This window comes from Quercus suber, unplaced genomic scaffold (assembly GCF_002906115.3).
Source record: "Quercus suber isolate HL8 unplaced genomic scaffold, Cork oak 2.0 scaffold_452, whole genome shotgun sequence".
NCBI classification, from domain to species: Eukaryota; Viridiplantae; Streptophyta; class Magnoliopsida; order Fagales; family Fagaceae; genus Quercus; species Quercus suber.
Genome location: NW_027069903.1, coordinates 63,315 through 82,005, shown reverse-complemented (window position 1 = coordinate 82,005; position 18,691 = coordinate 63,315).

Sequence of the window (18,691 nt, the reverse complement as noted above, 5' to 3'; positions counted from 1 at the left end):
CCGCCGTTTCCTTGACCTTCCATTTCTTCGACGGCAACATGTGCTGACGTCTCCCTCTCTGACGACCAGGAGGAACTCTCAGACTCACTACTTGAGCCTGAACCAAACACCTCGTCGTAGCCCGCTCCTTCGCGGACCGACGACTGATCACTCGACATCTACCTACAAGTGACGAGTGTAAACTAAGCACCTAGGATGACGACCTCACTTTAAAAAAGAGAAGAAGAAATTGAAAGCATGCGAGAAAGGAAGGGAAACTTACAAGTTCTGGAATGACGGTTGAAAAAGCAACGGCGGGAGCGTTGGTAGAGCTGACGGAATGTGGGCGACGGATGTGCTCTCCAGGAATCAAGTGAATGAAATAGTGAAAATGAGGAGAGGGGACCACATATATATAAGCTAAACGCACGGAAGACGAAGCGACGCCCGCGTTCAGACACGGAGCCAATCCAAGCACGCCACCTGTCCTAGCATTTAATGCTAAAAGTGTCAGCAGTAATGATTCTTGTCTTGAATCAAAGTGGCAGGAAGTGACGAATACAAACTCCATAACCCGTCAGGTACAGCCGACGGAGATATGGAGTAGGGGGCAACTGATATGGAAGAATTATAACAGGTACCATGAACTTAACCCGTCAGCTTCTGTTCTGGCTGACGGGTCAAGTTGTGACGTAAGACAAACGTAATGAAATGCATACTGACTAGATCAAGACGAAACTGACGGACTGAAGTCCCCAAGTCCAACTGACGGCAATTTGAAGCCCCTAGGCTACTGAACGAAGCATGAAGGCTGACGCTAACTTAGCTGAAGGGAAGTACAGGCTGACGCCTTAAAGGCTGACGGTTCTATGAAGACCATAACTTGGTCATCACGCATGGGTTTTAGGGAAATTGCTTGTATTCCACGCCCAGTATCAGAGTCCTATAAGGAAAGGATTCCACAATCTACGAGCATAAGGATTCCTATAAGGAAAAGACTTCTACTCCAAGGAAGAAAGGTCCACCCTCTACTACTATAAAAACCCCAATACCCTCATGAGCCGAGGTACGCATAATTAACCCCTCTCTAGCACTCTAGAGTTGAAAGAAGTTCTAACTTGACCTTCGGAGGGTATTTGGCCGGCACCACACCGATGCTCTCTGTGAGGTCCTTTCCTTTTTGTTGTGCAGGTGTTGTTTTGAGCGTACAAGCGTCATGCAATCTCACTGGTGAGATTTTCGGCATCATCAAAAACATAAACTTGTTTTAAATGATAGATTAATGACTCTCGTTATTTTAACTATTATCGTTAAGCATTACCAACATGATAATAGACTTTTCTTTTTTTTATCAGTACATGATAATTGACTTTTCTTTTATCAGTACATGATAATAGACATTGTTGGTAAGATTAATTTTAACGGTAACACATGCTAATATCCATTACTTACGCATAGGTAATAACCAACTAATGTTACTTTTTTTTTTTTTAAGTAACAACCAATGTTCAAAATTGTTAAGTTCTAAGACTTTAGGAACTAAATATATTAGAACTTCAATGTGTAATGTGTTAGCAAACCTTGATCAAAATTTAGAGTCTAGATTAAGGCTGCTCAAAGCGTGTTTATGTGTAAAATTGGAATTGAGTGAATTGCAAGATTTATTGGCTAAATCTGCAAGGCTCGATCGATCAAACCAAATATAGATTATTTTTTCTGCAGAATTTCCAACTCAACCTAAGCCCAGTTTGACATGTAGGATTTTATATTTTACTCCAAGTATAAAAGGAAAAACCCAAAATGTGTTTTAGAAGTGGTTGATGTGCTATGTGTTGAATCTCTTGTGAGATCTAGAAGTATTTACCTTCATACACACTTGGGGTTATCAAGATTCATGTCAAGAACTTGATAATCGCTTTAGTTGCTGCATACAGAATTTAAAGAAGATCTAAAACCGTTGAGTGGAGTTTCAAAGTCACAAGTAGGAAAACTTGTGGTTACAATAGATCAAGGAAAGAAATAGTCCGTGGATTCGGAGATGTCACGTGGTCGTGGTAGCAAGTTTTCTATTCGAGATAGTAATAGAATATTAGTGGTCTAAGTCTTATTATAAAAACTTCAATTCTTTCATAGTGAATCAGTTTTACCTTGAGGATACTAGGTTAAATCCTCCCTAGGTTTTTTACTGGTTTGGTTTTTCTACATTATCATATCTTGTGTTCTTTATATTTCTGCATTACTTATATGATATGATCTGAATGTGTTAACTTAGATCTGAATAATTTATCTAAGTAATCACTTAGCTCAATAACTAGGTTAAACAACTTATATTTTAAGGGGTCTAAAATCGTATAAGTGGTATCAAAGCAAGTTAGCTCTTGTATTTAGATATGTTGATCTAAGAGTTGATCCTTGACCCCTGTTATCATGGAACACGGACACTCTCTTATGATCCCACCTCACTTTGATGGGAACAACTATGACTATTAGAAAGTAAGGATGAAAGCATTCCTGAAATCTATTGATGAGAGAGTCTGAAATTCCGTTGAATACGAATGGGAGAAACCTACTACTCTTATAAGCAAGTGATCAACTTCTCAGAAAGAAGCAGCCGCTTTTAATAGCAAAGCCATGAATGCTATTTTTAATGCTATTTTTATGGAGGAATTCAAGAAGATATCAAATGTTGAGGTTGCTCATACTGCATGGAATATTCTCCAAACTGTGCAAGAATGAATGAAGGTAGTTAAGATTAACAAACTGTAGCATTTAACTACCAGATTTGAAAGTATTAGAATGTCTGATGATGAATGTTTTGATGAATTCTATGCTAAACTGAATGATATTGTTAACTCTGCTTATAATTTGGGTGAAATTTATGATCAACCTAAAATTGTTAGGAAGATTCTTAGATCCTTGACTAAGGACTTTGACCCAAAGTGACTGCCATTACTAAAAGCAAGGATGTGGACTCTATCCCTGTTGATGAACTTGTAGAATCTCTCCAGTCCTATGAGCTAGACCTACCTAAGACAAACAAAATCCAAATTAATGGCTCTTAAATCAATTGATGATGTTGATGGTAATGGATTTGTTGATAAACTCTCTTCTACAGAGATTGCATATCATGCCAAGAACTTTAGAAAATTTCTTACGAATAACAACAGAAGGGTAAGAGGTAAAAACAATGCTGAACCTAGAAACTTTAAAAGGAACGAACCAAGTAAAGCTAATAATTCTAAGAAATCAAAAGAAAAGATTGGTCAAACCCCTAGTAACTTTCTAGGTCAACAATATTTTGGTTGTCAGAGGTACAGTCATGTGAAATCAGAATGCCCTATATTCTTGAGATCAAAGGGTAAAACTATGGTTGTAACCCTTAATGATAATGAAGTTTCTGACCATAAGTCTGGTAGTGATGAGGATGGAAATTTCATTACTTTCACACCTACTGCTATAGTTGATGAAAGTGTTATGGTTGATGAAAACTCTTCTAATGGAGAACTCTCAGAGAATGCTGATTTGCAAGAAGTGTATAATAAGTTTTGCAAGGTTGCTACAAAGGATGTTATGAATGTTGACTTAGGCTTGAAGAAAATTGCTTCGCTTGAACTTGATAAGAAAAATTTGCTATTGAAATTATTTGATGCTAATGAATTGATTAATAAGGTGAAGACTGAAAACATGTTGTTACTTGATAAAGTTAAGAATTTGGAACTAGAATTATCTGTTGCTAGAGAACAAACAAATAGGTCTGCTAGTTCTAAACTTGATCACATGTTGAGTATTCAGAAGTCTCCTTAGAAAAAGCTGGTCTAGGTTTTAAAGATAGCATCTCTATGTCTGAAACTCATTCCACAAATTTTGTTTCTTCTTCTGAGCCCCCCAAGAGTGAAATTGTCAAACCAGTAGAAGTTACACCACCTCCTAGGAAGATTAGGGTTGATCTTAAAAAGTCTAAGCCTAAGAATCCTTCTCTCCCTAAGGATAAGTTGCATGATAGACCTTTATGGGTTTGTCATTTTTGTGGAAAGACTAGACATAGCCGTCCAAACTGTTTCAAGTTGCAAGCTGCAAAGCAAGCAAATAAACCAAAAGTACATGTGCCTCAAGTACAAGATCCCATGGTATTTATTGGTGAGTTGGTAAAGGCGTTAAACCTTTATACCAAACCTGTAGTTGCTCATCATTCTAAAATGAATAATAACTCCAATGCCAGAGTTGCATCTAGAAGGTTTTAGATGCAAAAGACTCAATCTAATTAAGTCTTTCTAAAATGGTTCTTGTGCTTCATCTCAATATTCTTTGTGACCATTCTCCTTTTGCTGTTTTTTTTTTTTTTTAAGGATTTGCATTGCATAACATTCATGCATTTCATAATAGGTTGTTTTTGTTATTCCTTTTATAAATAAATAAATAAAGGAAAGGAAGGAAAAATGTGTTTTGCATTATTTCTCTTGGACTTGTAATCAAGGCTGACCATATTATCTTTACATAACATGCTTGTGCACCTTGTCTAGCTTGGATAAGCTTATTTTACTGCAATTTGCTAGTTTTAGCTATGTAGTGCATGTTGTGTGAGAATTGTTTATAGTTTTTTATCACAAGTCACATACTCTTGATTGTTTGGACTTTAACTTAATGAGAAAGGCATAAATAACCATCTCACAACTATTTATTAGCTAATCATGAACACCTTTGTACATATTATAAGATTTGTGCCTGAGAAAGTGTAACACATGCACAAAAAGAATATAAGGTGTAGCCTCGGATTAATGCTAAAATTGGTGTGTACATTATTGGGCTATAATAAATTCACAATGAAATAAAATTGGCGTATATACTATGAGGCAAAAACAAGAAACTTCCATGATTGCAAGCTTATTTTCTAAGAGATGTGAGAGTTATATGATGTAACTCTTCATGTGATAGTCTCTTTCAAACTTAAGTGATAAATTTTGTAGAAATTGTGATTGATCACTATCTACTAATCACCTCACATGTATCTCAAGTTATTGCTAGTTGCACATACTACACAAGTTATTCTTTACTAAACTTGGTACATGAAATTGTGTATGAATTTGTTTTAGCCATCCAAGATTATATATCTCTTGATTTTAATGCAAAATGTATTCTATGGTTGAGTTTTGAGGACAAATTGATTGAAAAACTTGTTTTTGGAAGATCTGGGTTGAATCCAAGTGTTTTTGGAAAACTCTTAATCTCATATTCATGTACTTCATTCATAAAACACTGTGCTTTAACGAGTTTCTGCATTAAATTGCTCAATTTTTCAAAATTTTGAGTTTTTTAGATTTTTGACCGATCAAAGCTGTTGCTCGACTAATCGAAAATGTTATAAAAGTTTAGGTTTGAATCTGCTTGGCTCGATCGATGCTCGATTGATGCTAGATCGATTGAAACTGCTTTTCGATCGATCGAATCTAATTTTCGACCAATCGAAATTCGAACTGTGAGTTTTTTTTTAAAAAAAAGTTTTTCTCTCACGTGTTCTTCACACTTTTCAAACTTTTTCAAAAGCTTTTTCACTGTTCTACGCTGACCAATCCAATCTGAGCCTATTTTTTCATTTTCTTCCTATAATTTCTCTAGTGTTTTTGTCTTCAAGTGCAGGTAAGGCCTAAATACCCTTCCTTTTTCATTAAAATCACATTTTTCATGCATTTTCCTTAGAATTTTCCGACTAATGATTTTTGTGGTTTTTTGAATTTTGGGTTATTTTTATTCACATTTGATCGTTGGGTTTTTGTCTTTAGATGGTTTAAACATGATCCTCATGTATTAATTTGATCAATTTTTTGAATTTGAAAATTTTGAAATTCTAGGTCTTGAAACTTTGTGAAATTGGGGATTTTGTTCAATTGGGCTTAAATTGGTAAAATTGACTTGTGTAATTGATTGATTACTTCATTATATGATGTTTCTCAACTAGTATGATGATTAATTGCTCAATTTGGTTTATTTTTTGAAATTGGGTTTTTCAAAAATTAGTGTTTTTGCTCTAAAACTCTATGTTTAAGTCAATTAATGGTTTATGAAGTAAATTTGAACAAATTTCAATGCATTAGAGCATGCATTATATGTGCATTCATTACATGCATCATATAGATTATTATTTTTTGAGTTTTTTGTGCTCTAACACTCTGTAATGCAGTCTGCCCTTGTGTTTCTTTCTTTGTTTCTGTTTTCCTTTCATTCCAATCTCTTAGCATCATGGTTAGGAAAACTAGAGCAAATAAGAAAACCTCCTTTTCCTCTAACCCTATTTTTCAGAGTGATAGGTTTCGGCTTGAGAAAAACCAAGAGAACTATGAGAAACTCTATATCTATAGATCTATGTGGGCTGAGAGAAAAGTTATCCTAGATGAGTTAGACCCTGAGATACGTAGGAATTTTAAGAGTCGGGATTGGTTACCTCTTATAGACATTGAGCACCCTCCTCCTCCTGCCTTGATTAGAGAATTCTATTCAAACCTGTCTGTCCACTCCGATGATTCCAACACTCAAATATATGATGAGTTGGATAAGGAGTGAAGAGTATGTCATTACACCTCAATTAGTGGCCTCTGCTCTTGGTGTACCTTTGGTACGACAACCCGTCTATCCGCACTTCGAGGTCCCTCCCCTTGATGAGATCATGTCTCACATTACCAATACTACCATTAGATAGGGTTCTGATCCTCATATCACTACTCATGAGCTTATTGAGCTCAATTATCTATTTTTCTGGATTGCTTGTCATTCTATTTGGCCTATCTCTCACCTAAACACCATTTCTATTGAGAAAGGTGCATTTTTATATGCCCTTGTGACTGATGCTCCTATGAGTTTTCCTACGCTTTTCATTTAATCTCTAGTTGAGATTCATAGGCGTAGTTCTAAATCAGATGGTCTTTTCTTTCCGGTCTTTATTCATAGGGTTTTGTTACATTTAGGATTAAAGGATTTTTCTGCTTCCGAGCCTGTCCATATCATTGCTCCCATAGGTGCCACCTTTTTTAAGCAAAGAGCAGCTCAGATGAAAGCTAGCTCTAAACGCCCCAGAGTTAAGTCTTCCACAGGTAATGCATCTTAGCCTCCTCCATCTGGTAATCCGTCTGCTGAGGCGTTTGTCGATCCCACCGCCGCTGTTGATCCTCCACCATCTTCTTCGAGCAATGCTTCTCTTTGGAGTATGTTGGATATTGTCATGACCATTCAGCGGCACATGGACAGATTTTGGTGGATGTGCTTACGAAGCTTCAGGCTCTACATGCTATTTTGGTGAGTATTTGAGGGTCTCCTCCACCACCTCCTTTTGATGATGAGCATTGATTGTCCTTTGGCAATTTGTCACAAAAAGGGGAAGTACATATTGTTCATGGAGATATGGGGAGTGAGTTTTTATTTTGGGGTACATAGATTGTATCTAGGAGATTCTTGATGTATTTCTTTTATTTTGGCTCATGATGTATTTATTTTTTATGGGTTGTATATGTTAGGGGGAGACTCTATGTTTTCAGTTTCTTTTCTTGTTTCTTGTTTCACATGTGATATATTGGTTATGATTTATATTATGAGGTTATTCATGGTATATGTCTTTTATTTTCTATTTTGTGAAATCAAGAATTTAATTTTGTTTTTACTTATATTTTCCACACATGCATTTATATGTTTGTTGAGTGTTTTAGGAATATACAGGTTTATTCAGTCATGCTACTGTCTACACTAACAACTGGTAGATAGTAGTTAGGTTGAATTGTTTTTGGGCATGTTAATTTTTAAAAGGCTGTTTGTAACTTTGAGCATTTGAGTTTTGTGATGTGTTTTGTCACGGATTGCCAAAGGGGGAGTTTGTTAGGTTCTAAGACTTTAGGAACTAAATGTATTAGAACTTCAATGTGTAATGTGTTGGCAAACCATGATCAAAACTTAGAGTCTAGATTTAGGCTGCTCAAAGTATGTTTATGTGTAAAGTTGGAATCGAGTGAATTGCAGGATTTATTGGCTAAATCTACAAGGCTCGATCGATCAAAAATTAGGCTCGATTGATCGAACCTCATGCAGATTATTTGCAGAATTTCCAACTTAGCCCAAGCCCGGTTTAACATCTAGGTTTTTATATTTTACTCCAAGTATAAAAGAAAAAACCCTAGCTACGTTTTAGAAGTGGTTGATGTGCTATGTGTTGAATCTCTTGTAAGATCTAGAGGTGTTTACCTTCGTAGACACTCAAGGTTACCAAGATTCATGTCAAGAACTTGATGATCACTTCAGTTGCTACATAAAGAACTTAAAGAAGATTTGAAACCTTTGAGTGGATTCTCAAAGTTACAAGTAAGATAACTTGTGGTTGCAGAAGATCAAAGAAAGAAGTAGTCTGTAGACTCGAAGCTGTCACTTGGTCATGATAGTAAGTTTTCTACTCGAGGTAGTAATAGGATGTTAGTGGTCTAAGTCTTATTGTAAAAATTTCAATTCTTTCATAGCGGATCTATTTTACCTTGAGAATAGCTAGGCTAAATCCTCCCCAAATTTTTTACCAATTTGGTTTTCCTAGGTTATCACATCGTTTGTTCTTTATATTTCTGCATTACTTACATGATATGGTTTGAATGTGTTAACCTAGATCTGAATAATTTATCTAAATAATCAATTGGCTAAATAACTAAGTTAAACAACTTGTGTTTAAGGGGTCTAAAAACGTACAAAAATTAAAGCATGATGCACGTTATTGCTTATTTTATATTAGTGCAACTTTTTTTTTTTTTTTTGCTTATTACTTAAACATGCAAATTGTGGGTCTGCTTTATATAAACTAAGCACTAATCATTCAATTGAAAAACATAAACAAAAACTTAAATTAATGCATTTTGATTAATATAAACGTGCATGCTAGTATAATAATGACATTATGGTTTCATAAAGCGAAGTATCATTTGTTTGTTTATTCATTTCCAAAATCAGGTTTCATTTCATTTTCAATTCATATAAACAAACCAATAATGGTAGGTCCAGATTCATGGAGATGTGGGAAAAGTAATAAAATTGCTAACATAAACGATTACTAGATTTTAATTAATAATTCAATTAAGGTTTTCATAAAGATGAAGAAAACCAGCCACGAGTAATTAGCTGACATGCATGAGCACACATGATATCCGCATTCAATGGAATAAATTATAAGGTTTTTTTTTTTTTTTTTGGGTAGATACAATAGAAAATTTCAACTTATAATATCTGTTTCTTGATAATTTTTTTATCACCACACCAAAATATCAGTTTATTTTTCGTATAGATAGAGTTCAAATCCAAATAAAAGATTTTAATAGATTTTTTTTTAATAAAAAAACTTTATTAGTTAAGCTAATTACTGAAAACAAAAAATAAAAAATTTTAGAGATAAAAAATTTTACAACATAATAGAGCATTCACAGCTGGGCTACCAAATGTCAAATGTAAGCATATTTTACCATTAAGGCCCAATTTGTCTCAACAACCGGAAGTGGAAACTTGGAAAATTGTAAAAAATTTTGGCATAGTGTTACAGTACCATTGTAAATGTATGATGGTGCTGTAGCACTATGCCAAAAGTAATATTAATATTTTATTCCTGCTTTTCTCTCTCATCTCTTATATCTCTGACTCACTTGTCTCCCTCTCTCTTTACTCATCCTCTCTCTTCTCTATTAGTCTCCATCTCCCTCTTCTCTATTTGCACTCTCACTCTCACTCTCTCATTCTCGTTCTCTCCCATCTCACTTTCTTAGATTCTCCCTCTTGTGGGTCTAATGGGTCTCGATAACTACGAGTGGGTCATGGGTTCGATGGTGGTTAGGGTTGGTTAAGACCGTGGGTTGAGGTTGGTTAAGGCCGTAGGTTTGTGCCATGGGTTGAAGTTGGTTGAGGTCGTGGATTTGTGCCGTGGGTTGAGGTTGGTTGTGCCGGTGGGTTGAGGTCGTTGGTTGTGGGTTTGTGGTGGTTGGGTTGCTAGGGTGGTGGTCATCGGAGAGGTTGGAATGGGTTTTGGCTGGGGTTTTTTGGTGGGTTCAGATCAGGGTTTTGGTTTAGATTGGGGTTGCTAGGGTGGAGGGTTTTGGCTACAATTTTGTGGTGGGTTTTGGCTGTGTCTGTGGAGGTAAAGATTGTGGTAGGTGGTGGTGATTGTGGCTGTGGGTATGGTTAGAGGTGATGAGCTTGAAAAGCTCAGGCCTGGAGGTTTTGAGAGCAAAATATCAAAGACGGGGAGAAGCTTCTAAACCAAGTTGAGAAAGATGGAGAGACAGAGGGAGAGTGAGAAATAATAATAATAAATGAATAAAAAATAATAAAGAAATAATATTTAAATGGAGTGTTAAAAAAATAGAAGTTTTGATCTAAGGGATATTGTAAATTGATGTGTTATATGTTATAAAGTTGGTTTTTGAGATGGTAAATGCTAAATTTTTTAGAAGTTTTGATGGGAATGCTCTTACCCACTCATTTTTTCTGTATGGGTTCAACAAGAGGATCCAGTGCCAACTCTAGGCCTAGGTTTAAAGCCCCCACTTGTCCCATAAATTTATAAAGATCCCAAAGCCCCCAATTATAAAAACAAAAGGCTTCCAAAATTGTAATAAAATAAAAATAAATAAAAAAACTAGTTTTAAAATTTCAAAATAATAATATTAAGCCAATAAAAATCCAACCCAATTAAAACCCTAAACTCTTTTACCCAAAAAAAAAAAAAAAAGGTTACGAGTTTGTAGAATATTATTTAATTGATATTTAACATGTTTATTAAAAAAAAACAATTAAAAGTTATTGCTGAAACCTCGCTGGGTGTTTTTTTCCCCACCCCCCTTTTATTCGCTCTCTCCTCTCTGTTCTATCTCATACACCGAATCAGTTTAGTTCATCTCAGAGCAAAACATTACTGTTTCTTCTATCATCTCAGCTTATTGGGTTTGTATTTCGAAGTCGTTGATTTGCTATTCAATCTCGGTATCGCCGATTCAATCTCAATTTCACCGATTCTTTGAAGGTTTCATCGATTCACCAATTTTCTAAAGGTTTCATCAATTCGTTCAACGTCTATTGCATGCAGGTAAGTTCTCCGTCTTCTCTGTGATTCTCTCAGTATTTCGGTGTCTACTTCTATTCTCTCTATCTTCTTAGTTCATATGTGTTGTGTGTTGTGTTATATATATATATATATATATATTTTTTTTTTTTTTTCAATTCTTTTGCATTACCGAATGATTACTTGGATGCAAACTATGAGACACTACGGATTCTAAATTCTAATTCTAGCATTTATGCTATTAGACACTACGAATAATCTATGAGACACTATGAAATTCTAATAGTCCATGCTCTAAATTATAATTCCAGCATTTAGGCTAAATTCTAAATTCTAAACTATGAGACACTACGAATAATCTATTTGTTTCATTAATTCCTGCATTTAGGATAAAACCATATGTACCAAAGATCAAATTCCAGCATTTAGAATTTATAATGATAAATAGTGAGATGTGGATTCACAAGTGTGTGTGTGTGTGTGTGTGTGTGTGTGTGTGTGTTAAAGGTGAACCTATCTATCACAATTTCACAAAGCCATATATATTGGGTCCGTTTGGATAGCACTTATTGTTGCTGAAAGTTGATAAAAACTGATTGTTGCTGAAAACACTGTAGCAAAATAATTTTTAAATGTGTGAATAGTGTTGTAGGACCCACTTTTAATATTAAAAATGACGTGAACAGTGCGTGAACAGTGCGTGAACAGTACACGCACAGTGCACGCACAGTAACTTTTGGCCTCCGAAGTCAACCATTGCGGCAGGAAAAAAAAAAAAAAAAAAAAAAAAAAGAGAAAACGTGAAACCAAAACGCGCCGCAGCTTTAAGCTGTATCCAAACACTGTCATTAATAAATCTTTTGCAATAATTCCTGTTTTTGTGCATTCAGATATGCATTGGATTTTTTATTTTTTGGGGGACTCTCTTTGGACTACCTAAATTATTTTTATCTACATATCTATTTAGAGCATGGACTCAAGACATTATTCAATGTACACTGATGTCTTACGGGGGAATATTAATCTTGAAAAGCAACTTTTCGATGTATCTGAAAATAGTCCCATGTTAGTCCAAGATTCTCCACTGAATGATGAAGTTGCCACTTCTAAGAAAAAAACAACACGTGGTATCAACTTCAATCCTAAGGAAGACAAGCTACTTATAGCAGCATGACTCAATACTAGTGTCGATCCTATGTATAGTAATGAGCAACATAGAACAACATTTTATGGCAAAGTTGCAAAATATTTGAAGGACCACAAGGCTGATTCTACACATAGTCAAACATCCCTAACAAGCCGATGGAGAATGATTAATAGGGAAACAGTTAAATTTTGTGGGTCCTTAGCTAAAATTGAAGCAAAGAATGCAAGTGGAACCATTGCTGAAATGAAGGTATAAATTTTGCAATAGTCTCTAATTTTTTTAGATTTACAACACAAATGAATCTTTTGAAGAAACTAATTATTTATATTTATTTAATTTTTTTTTAGATTGAGAAAGCAAGGGAATTGTTTAAAGAAATTTACGGTTACTTTTTTTTTTTTTTTTTTGATACATAATTTTTTCAATATGAACATTGTTGGCTATTGTTGAAGGATTTTCCCAAGTGGGCATGTACTATGCCTAGGGAAGATTCAAGAAAAGAAACGCCTCAAACTCCAAAGTTAATAGATCAAGGAGGGGGGTTGATGACACTATGGATTTCGAGAGGCCAATAGATAGAAAAGCTGAAAAAGCTAATCGAAAGAGAAAAGATGATGGAAAAGATGTTGCAACGGAATATTTGAAAAAGAAAAAGAAAATTCTTGAAGAATCTTGTGCACAAGAAAAAGAGAAAGTACATATCAAAGCGGAAAAGGTTCGCTTGCAAGAGTTGAAAGAAAATGAAAGAATTATGATGCTAGACACAAGTGGCATGAACGAAGACCAAAGAACTCTTTATGATGGACTCTAAAAGGAAATCCTTGCGAAACAAAGATCAAATCGTTCGTTGGGTTGAGATGATGTTGGTGATGTCTTATTTCAACCTTATTTTGGTAGTAACTTATTTTATGCCTTAATATGTATTTTGTGGCATTTTTTGGGTGTAGCTGATTTTAGGCCTTCATATGTATTTTGTGATCTTAGTAAAAGGTCTTGACTCTTTTATTATGTGATTTCGTTGTAAATTCTATTAGGCCACTACGATCTAAGTAATCCTAACATTTTAGCTTATATAAAATGTCATGTATTTTCTATGTTTGATTTATATTACTATAGAATTTGTGTTGCCTATAATTGTGTATTTTCTAGTTATAAATCTTAAATTATCATTAATAACTATTCTGGGTACTTGTAAAATGAGGAAATTTTGGCCTTATTTGGTTTAATAATAATGAACCATTATTGTTGGTGTGTGGTTTAATAATAATGAATCATTATTAGTGGTGTGTGTATTGAAAAATGGAAATGCTAGTCTGAGCAAGTTTGAGGGTTCCAATCCTGAAGCATATGCATGAGATTGTGATTGTGCAAAGAATGGATGCACTATATCATGATTATGGTATGTAATAACATAAAACTTAATGGATGCACTATAAGTAGAATTCATTTCGACGTTGTTTGTTTGTTTGTTTATTCTCTTCAAAGCTATCATTGGCAGGCCTTATCCATATTATTATTGGCAACTGCAATGATGTTAGGAACCTAATGCGCTGTTGTGCTAAGGTTGTTTCTATCATGAGACATTAGCTTAGCTTACTATCATTCTTAATGTTGATGTTGTACTATTAATGCTGTTGATTGGGCTAAGAGGCCAGTGTGTAAGTGCCCTGATTCTGCTTTGCTGTTGTATGCTGTGTTAGTGACTGCTGCAATGTAGTAGTATTAGTGGAGCATTGCAACAGTGTGCAGTTTGGCATTGATTAAGGTTGTGTAATAGGTATTAGATATATGTGTGTGTTCTAGATGTTAGCAAATGGGGGATATTGCCATGTATATACCTATAACTAATTTGCTGATAGCACATATAATAATTCATATGAGCCTGTGACTAACAATTTAGTTGCTACTGAGCAATCAATAAGCTAGGAGCCAGCACATATAATACTATATAGATTTTTTTAGGTTATATTTTCTTATAGTTTCTATGCTTGTCTTGACTCTTGGGCTCTTCTAATTGTTTCTGAAATGTATCCATTAGTTTACAATTCTTAAGTGCTAGAAGAAGATAGGAAAGGATCTCATTTTAAGCCACGTTTTTATTTAAAGAAAATTTTATATTCTTTACATAATAATTAAACCTTCTTTTAAAGTTATCGATTTCATTTCATATTATGTTTCTTGCATCTATATTGATAATTGCTTTCCAATGTTTTCTTCTAGTTTATCTCCATGGGTCGTTCTTTTTTTCATGAATTGCTTGATGATGACTCAGATGAAGATGAGATAATTATAAAACTTCTAACGGGTTCAACATCACAACGTAAGCATCATCGGTATATCGACCGTAATCATTTGGCAGGCCATAAAAGGCTTTGGTGAAGAACCTGTATATCCTCCCAAAGTATTTCGAAGGAGATTTCGAATAAGACGTTCTCTTTTTCTCCGAATCCTATCTAAGGTAATAGCTCATGAATCTTACTATATCCAAAAAAGAAATAATGCCAAAAAGCTTGGTCTATCTCCCCTTCAAAAGATGACCGCTGCACTTAGGATGCTTGCTTATGGAGTAACAGCTGATTTTATGGATGAATATGTGAGAATAGCATAAAGCACTGCAATGATGAGTCTGAAAAAATTTGTTTCATTAGTGGTTGCTATTTTCTCAGGTGAATACTTGAGGTCACCAAACAATGAAAACATCGTTAGATTATTAGCCCATGGCTAAAACCATGGATTTCCAGGCATGTTAGGAAGTATTGATTGTATACATTAGAAATGAAAAAATTGTCTAGCTGCATAGAAAGAGATGTATTGTGGTCATATTCGTGAGCCAACTATTATTTTGGAAACAGTGGCTTCATATGATCTTTGAATATGGCACTCATTTTTTGGATTACCCGAGTCAAATAATGATATTAACATGTTGGAGCGATCTCATGTATTTTTTGAGCTTGCACAAGGACATGCTCGTGCAATTAATTACTCAATCAATAGTCATAATTACACAATGGGATACTATCTTGCCGATGGCATATATATATCCAAAGTTGTCAACATTTGTAAAGACAATTCCTTCTCCACTAGAAGATAAAAGAAAATTATTTGCAAAAGCTCAGGAAGCATATAGGAAGGATGTAGAGCATGCATTTGGAATGGTTCAAGCACGATTTGCAATTGTACGTGGACCTGCACGGTTTTTCTATCATGAAACACTATAAGACATTATGAAAGCATGCATAATTCTTCATAATATGATTATTGAAGATGAGCAAGATGAAGCTAAAGCAATGGACTTAGATTATGAACAAATTGATGAGATTTCATGTACACCAATGTCACGTGAGCCGACAAATGAATTTATGGAGTTCATTCAAGTTCATCAATGCATTAGGGATCAAGAAGCTCATTCTTAATTCCAAATGAATCTCATTGAATATTTATGGCAATTACAAGGAGAATTGTGAAAACTTTTGGTTTTATTTATTTGTCTCCTCTTCTTTATGGAGTTGCCATTAAAACTTTTGATTTGGTGTATTTGTTTCATTTTGTTTATGAAACTGCCATTAAAACTCATTGGCTATGTTGTTTTGTTGTGTTAAGTACTAGCCAATTGTTTTGTTGTGTTAAGTTTAAGTACCATTTGTCATCAAGGAAGTGGCAAGCTCAACTCTGTTTAATTCAATGGGTTTTTTGTGTGAGTTAATGTTGTTGGATATGAGTTATGCGTGTAAGTTTTCTATGGACATTGGTAGTTTAGTTTAATTGAAACAACTTCAACTTGACAGGTTGGCTTTTAGATGCATTTATAAATATGTTTTTGACTTTTGATATGAGTTTTGACGGGTTCAATGTTTTTTTTTTTTAAATGCTTGTGAAGAAAATATGGATTTTTAAAAATATAACAAAATAAGAGGATTATTTGAAAATGTTACCATTTGGATAAGAATATTTGAAAATATAACTGTTAGGAACAAATAATAAAGAAAGAATAAAATAAGAATTAAAAAATAATATTTAAATGAAGTGGTAAAAAAATAGAACATCTGATAAATGGTGTATTGTAAAGTGGTGTGTTAAAATAGAAAAAGTAACTTTTTGATATGTCAAATTAGCATTATTTTACAACGTCTAATGGGAATGCTCTTAGGGGGGAAAATTTTACCTCGTGCACATTCGTAAGGGGAGAAAGCCATAGGGAATATGCATATACTAAGGAGGAGAAGACATCTTTTTTTAGAAAACCTTATTTTGTTTTGTTTTACTTTATGCTTGTTTTCTCGCTGTTTTACGGTGCTTTGAGTTATGTTTAGTATCTATGCTTTGTTGCTCTCATCGCATCATACTTATGTGTTGGACATGCATACATCCTTATGTTATTGTGTTTTATTAGTTGCATGTTCGGATGATTATCTGCTTTGCTATATGATCATTGTAGTCATATCCATATGATTACTGTATGTTTGATCAAGTTGCTCATATATTTCACATCATATTTACTTGATCGAACTTTTACTTATAACATTATACTTGTCATTTTATCACTTGATTTACCTTTAGGGTCTAATGTGTTTTGTGCAAATGTTTCAGGTTACAGGTATTTTGTTCCAAGTTCATCACAAGTTTTAGATTTAGGTGTGAGTGAGTTTTGCCATTATTTCCAAACTCACGTTTAAGTCTAGAGTCTGTTATAGGGTGTTTTGTCACAGAATAGCCAAAGGGGGAGATTGTAAAGTTGTGATTTATAACTATGTTTTATGTTAGCTTTATTCCATGATAGAAAGTGTTTTATTTACTTTAATTTTATTCCTTGTATTTTGTGGGATTTTATTGTATTGGGTTTAGTCTGAAGTTAGTAAAGAATCGAGCATGAATTGAAGAACAAGCGGATTTTGCAAGAAGCTCGCAAAAAGATAACCCACGTGAGAAGCACATGTTAGAAGCTGTAGAGTCATGCCAGCCTGGAGGATTTCGCGAGTGTCTAGTGGGTTAGGCCTTCTCGCGAGATACCCGGAAAACGTTCTGCTTGGAGGATTTTTAAGTGTGACTTTCTTATCCTTCACCCATACTATATATACCCTCATTACCCACAAAAATTGCAAGGAGTCTATTCAGAGAGAAAAACCATAGAGAAAGAGCTACTCATCCTTAACCTTCGTGAGAAATCATTTTAGCCTCTTTTCCTTCCCTCTCCCGTTGTTATACTTTAAGAAGAGATTTGTACCCAAACATAACTCACACCTTTTCAGAGTGTAGATAGTGTTTTGGAGTTTGGGAAGTTTTGGAGATTTGCCAAAAGAAGCCTGTGGGACTTGGCGGATGCAATCGGGTGTATTGCAAAATCCGGAGAGTTAGAGAAGATAAGGCTTCGTTAAGTCAGTTAGTAGCAAGAGCTTGGAAGACTCAAGTACACTGGGTAGACTAGGCTTGAAGGATCTTTTATTATTCGTGTACTCCAACTTTATTCTCTAGTGGATCGATTTACCACTTAGAGGGCGGCAAAGAGGTTTTTCACCAAGTTCTTTGGTTTCCTCTTCGATAGCACATCTTGGTGTTATCTTGTGGTTACATCTCTCTTCCCTTACTCTCATATTTTACTTTTACTGTTTACTGTTCATATGTATGCACTATAGTAGTTATTAGTTCATTGTGCACATTTACTCTTATTTCCGCACTTTGATTAAGTAAAAGTAAAAGCAATCTAGCTGTAATTTTAATTGGGGGTCTAAACAAGCTCTTGTGTTTTTGCCCAAATCCAAGCTTTCATCATGTCAACGGCTTCATTATGATATCTTGACTATATTGATCAGTGATTTTTTTTTTTTTTTGGGTTACTAGTTGTAAAAAATAAATAAACTAGTAATTACTGGTTGTATAACTATATTCATCAGTGATCACTTATGCAGAAGTGTTCCCTTCCATTATGTAGATTTACAAAGCAATAACTCAAGCAAAGGTTAGAGGATTCCCTGATGTCCTATTCCTCGACGCGGTTACTAAAAAAAATATCGAGGAGGTTTCATCTTGTAATATTTTCATTGTCAAGGTATGATTAATTCTTTTGATGTTTTATAATAATATTAAAAAATGAGGTTAGAAATGTTACAAATTTTACTATATATATCTTATAATCTAATGGGTCATTTTTTAATCACACAACCAAAAAAATATGTAAACTATTTATTTATTAGGCTTCACTTTTCATAATTTCATAGTTACAACGGAGATATAGAGAGTTTTGGACCCTGAATATCTTCATTAGAAGACTAGGAACGGCAATTGAACTATAGGGCTCTAAACTTATTTATTATGTTGTTGATGTGATACAAATTATATTTATTGTCATTTCTAATTTGTAAATTCTTAAAAATAAGTATGTTCCAGTTAATTTAACTCTTAAAGTCTTTTATCTCTCAAATAAAAGATCTAAAGTTCAATCCTCACATACACCCCAAAAAAAAAAAAAAAAAAAAAAAATCTTAATTTGATAATGAAGAACAATCATT